The following is a 4,942-nucleotide window of genomic DNA, read 5'->3' as shown; positions in this document are numbered from 1 at the left end:
CAGCAAGGCAGTAAGCTCAAAGGATTATCGAAACAACGACGAGTATTTTGAGGTATCTTGTAATAACAAGACCAACTGGGAATAAAAATAAAAACGACAGGTGTAAGTATTTATCCATAGGGATTTTTCGGTGGTAGGGAATTGCAAAAGCAACAGGCACAAGGTCTCGAGAGAATATCGGAAAGTATTTTCAAAATCTTCCGTTGAAGCAGTCGATCATCCGTAATGAAAGGGCTCTCCGGCAGGAAGTGGTAACGAGAACCTAGAGTTAGATTTTAGCAAAATCATTTAACCCGAATAGAAGAGAGATCAGAGTCACAGAGTATAGACGAGAAGTAAAAGATCCTAACACCACCCAATGGCGACGTGGCCCATAAGGCACACAGCCATGTTAGTAAAACAGTTTTCATCGACTAGACTCGACTTCGGCCAAGGAGTGTGAAAGGGGGATTCCTACAGGCAGTCGGCTCTGATACCAACTTGTGACGCCCCCGATTCAATCGTACACTAATCATACACGCAAACGTGTACGATCAAGATCAGGGACTCACGAGAAGATATCACAAACACAACTCTACAAATAAAATAAGTCATACAAGTATCATATTACAAGCCAGGGGCCTCGAAGGCTCGAATACAAGAGCTCGATCATAGACGAGTCAGCGGAAGCAACAATATCTGATTACAGACATAAGTTAAACAAGTTTGCCTTAAGAAGGCTAGCACAAACTGGGATACAGATTGAAAGAGGCGCAAGCCTCCTGCCTGGGATCCTCCTAAACTACTCCTGGTCGCCGTCAGCGGGCTGCACGTAGTAGTAGCCACCTCCCGAGTAGTAGTAGTCATCGTCGTCGACGGTGGCGTCTGGCTCCTGGGCTCCAACGTCTGGTCGCGGCAATCGGGTATAGAAAGGGGGAAAAGAGGGAGCAAAGCAACCGTGAGTACTCATCCAAAGTACTCGCAAGCAAGGAGCTACACTACATATGTATGCATTGGTATCAAATAGCATAAGGGTATCATATGTGGACTGAACTGCAGAATGCCGGAATAAGAGGGGATAGCTAGTCCTATCGAAGACTACGCTTTTGGCCACCTCCATCTTGCAGCAGGAGACGAGAGTAGATGGTAAGTTCACCAAGTAACATCGCATAGCACAATCATAACCGATGATTCTCCCCTCGTCGCCCTGTGAGAGAGCGACCACCGGTTGTATCTGGCACTTGGAAGGGTGTGTTTTATTAAGTATCTGGTTCTAGTTGTCATAAGGTCAAGGTACAACTCCAAGTCGTCCTGTTACCGAATATCACGGCTATTCGAATAGATTAACTTCCCTGCAGGGGTGCACCACATAACCCAACACGCTCGATCCCATTTGGACGGACACACTTTCCTGGGTCATGCCCGGCCTCGGAAGATCAACACGTCGCAGCCCCACCTAGACCAACAGAGAGGTCAGCACGCCGTTCTAAACCTAAGCGCACAGGGGTCTGGGCCCATCGCCCTTAGCACACCCGCACGTTGCGTGGGCGGCCGGAAGCAGACCTAGCCTAGCAGGCGTTCCAGTCCAATCCGGTGCGCGCCGCTCAGTTGCTGACGTCACGAAGGCTTCAGCTGATACCACGACGTCGAGTGCCCATAACTGTCCCCGCGTAGATGGTTAGTGCGTATAGGCCAGTAGCCAGACTCAGATCAAATACCAAGATCTCGTTAAACGTGTTATCTTGAAATAACCGCGAACGCCGACCAGGGCCAGACCCACCTCTCTCCTAGGTGGTCTCAACCTGCCCTGTCGCTTCGTCACAAAGATCCACTCAGAGGGCCGTCGGGACAAACGTCCTTTCGGACCCAATCCGTGGATCACTCGCGGGTACTCCTACGAGCCGACCCGTCTTTAGTCACCTCAAGTATCATATATAAAGTATATAGTATATACCCGTGATCACCTCCCGAGTGATCACGGCCCGATAGTATAGCATGGCAGACGGACAAGAATGAAGGGCCACTGATGATAAACTAGCATCCTATACTAAGCATTAGGATTGCAGGTAAAGGTAACAACAGTTGTAGCAACAATGACAGGCTATGCATCAGGATAGGATTAACGGAAAGCAGTAACATGCTACACTACTCTAATGCAAGCAGTATAGAGGAGAGTAAGCGATATATGGTGATCAAGGGGGGGCTTGCCTGGTCGCTCTGGCAAGAGAGAGTGGTCGTCAACACCGTAGTCGTACTGGGTAGTAGCGGCGTCGGTCTCGGTGTCTAGCGAGAGAAGAGGGGGAAGAAACAATAAATATAATGCAAACAAATGCATGACGATGCATGACATGACAAAGCGTGATGCTAGGTGTGCCCTAATGCGGTACGAGGTGGTACCAGCGAAGGGGGGAAACATCCGGAAAAGTATCCCCGATGTTTCGCGTTTTCAGACAGGTGAACCGGAGGGGGAAAGTTACGAGTTCGCTATGCTAGGGATGTGCAGCGGACGAACGGGCTGCGTATCTGGATTCGTCTCGTCGTTCTGAGCAACTCTCATGTATAAAACTTTTTCATCCGCGTTACGGATTATTTTTTATAATTTTTCAAAGATTTAACAATATTTTAGATTTTCTAAATTACTTCTAATTCAAGTTGACCAAGTCAATTTGACTAGTCAAAAAAAGAGCTATGACCCACATATCATGGACTATTTATCGAAACAATTAAATAAACCTAACTTATTTAATGGGGCCTACATATCATCTACTACTAAACTAAAACTTAGCACTAATTAATTAATTAATACTAGTGCATAAACCTAGTACTAACAAGGGCCGGCCACTACTAGGCACAGAACCCAGCCGGCCACACGCACAGCACGCACACAATGCTAGAGGTTAAATATGTTCTCTGTTTAACAGATTATAGCAATTTATGATTTTCATAGAATTTAATCCATGCATCTAGTGGATTTGGTCCAATGAAAACATTTAAGACTTATCAAGTGTACTATCTACTCATATTATTTTTACACATATTAACAACTATTTAACCGCTGATTAAGGGCTGTTTAGAGGCTTAGTCAATGTAGAAATTAAAAAGCTAACGAGTAACAGCTACAGTAGCAAGCAGTGCACAGCAAGCAGAGCAGCGGAGTAGCAGATACGCATAGCAGCAAGCAACGGCCAAGCAGTGAGCACCAGCGCAACTAGCAGCGAGGGGCGGAGGCGCGGGGCTGCACGGGCGCCCACGGCAGCAGTCGAGCGTAGCGGCAGGCAGCAGCAACGCAGCAGGTGAGCAGCACGGCAGTAGCGCAGCAGCTGCGCACGGGGCACGGCCCGGGCGTGCGTGACGACGCAGCACGCACCCGCGGGCGCGGCCGGGGCGGCTGGGAGCTCGCGACGAGCGCGGTCAACCGAGGCAGGGAAGCAGAGGTAGGCACGGCGCGAGCGAGTGCGCGAGCGCGACCATGTGTGGACGGTCAAGCGTGAGGGTGGACGGGGCGAACCCCCATCGATGGCGGCTGAAGCGCGAGGCGGCTAAACGGCAGCGGCCGGAGCATGGGATGGACGGGGTCAACGCTACAGGTAGGGATGACAGCTACGGGGAGGAATCGAATGGGAATCAGGGGGCTTTTGATGTGGTGCTCACCGTGAGGTCGTGCGGACGGCTCATGGACGCCGGGGTGGACGAACGGCAGCGGATTGAAGGAGATCGCCGACGGGCAGAGGTTGAAGAAGGCGGTCGACCCCGGGCTTGGAGGCGTCCTCGCCTGAGCTGGGCCTTACAGACGACGTGGTCAACGACGGGGAAGCGGACCAGCAAGTTCCTAGGGCGCGGGGAGCTCGGTGTGCGCAAGGACGACGAGAACCATGGCGGCGGTGGCTCTGTTGCGCGCGGGAGAAAGGAGGGCGAGCGAAGGAGAGGGGTGAGTGGGGGCTAGGGTTCGCCAGGGGGTCGATGAGGTCAAGTAGGTGTTGCCGACGGCGGGGAGCCGACGGATGCTCGACGTGTGGCCATCCGCGCCATGGGCGGGTGTGCTGAGGCCACGCCATGGCCTCTGCCTCCTTCTCTGTTGAGATGTAGATGAAAAGGCCAGCCGATGTGGGCTGGGCTGCACTGTAGCAGTGGGCTGCAGTGCATAGTAGTTTTTCTTATTTACATTTTTTTGTAAAAAAAATAGCTACCATTCTATTTACCTCAGCCACCAAATGAATTTGGTTTTAAATGAAAATTTTGCGCATAATTACTATGTAATATATTGGGCTACCACAAAAAGTGTGGGGTCTAAAGTAATTTGTTTGATTTATGTTTTGAATTTTAAGTGCGTATAATTAAAGTTGCTAGCCCTATTTTAAATAGGTTAAGGGTATTTTATTAACTCAAATAATGTTTGTTTACACATGATAGTAAAATAGTGATTATATGCAACCCAATGAACATTTTTGTTGGACAGATTGAAGAAATAGAAATTGGACCTTTGATTTAAATTTGAATTTGAGTTTTATCGTGAGCAAGTGGCACTTAAGCTTGAGTAACATGATGACTTGGCAAGGTTAGAGGGGAGGTTATTGTAGCTTAACTAATGGGGTGTTACAGCGACTAGGGCGGCGGTTGATCTACCCTCTTCCATGCATCGTGGGGCCCCTATTCCTCCGTTTGTCGCTCCGGCATTGGAGGGAGCGGAGACCCCACGGCTCTGGTCCGGTGGTGGTAGGGTTAGAAATAAAGTTATGTTTTGTCTTTGTCCACTCTGGTGATACGATGGGGTCACCATCTATGCGTGTTGATGATGAAGTGTCTCCATATCTGGTTCTTCGGATCTTCGCTTTTGGGTTTTTTACATCGGTGCCCCTAGTTCCTTAGCTCTACTCATTCATCCCTGCGCTCTTAACTTTTGCTCAATTTTCCCCACTCCCTTGCCAGAAACCCTCATAACTGGTCACAACGGACGTTCCCGCCG

General features: G+C 49.5%; 1 long non-coding RNA gene across 1 annotated transcript; it reads right to left on the bottom strand.

Annotated features, from left to right (window-relative positions):
• Positions 1–581: 581 nt before the first annotated feature.
• LOC147978675 (uncharacterized) lies at positions 582–4,026 on the bottom strand. The gene is made up of 3 exons (XR_015618228.1): positions 3,631–4,026; positions 2,188–2,262; positions 582–885 (listed from the first exon to the last, which is right to left on the bottom strand). It is a non-coding gene; the product is annotated as an uncharacterized LOC147978675 (long non-coding RNA).
• Positions 4,027–4,942: the final 916 nt, after the last annotated feature.

Source organism: Triticum urartu, chromosome 3A, assembly GCF_056163025.1.
Source record: "Triticum urartu cultivar PI428250 chromosome 3A, HENAU_Tu73, whole genome shotgun sequence".
NCBI lineage: Eukaryota > Viridiplantae > Streptophyta > Magnoliopsida > Poales > Poaceae > Triticum > Triticum urartu.
The sequence above is the reverse complement of the archived record's forward strand: the minus strand, read 5'-3'. Positions and strand labels throughout refer to the sequence as shown.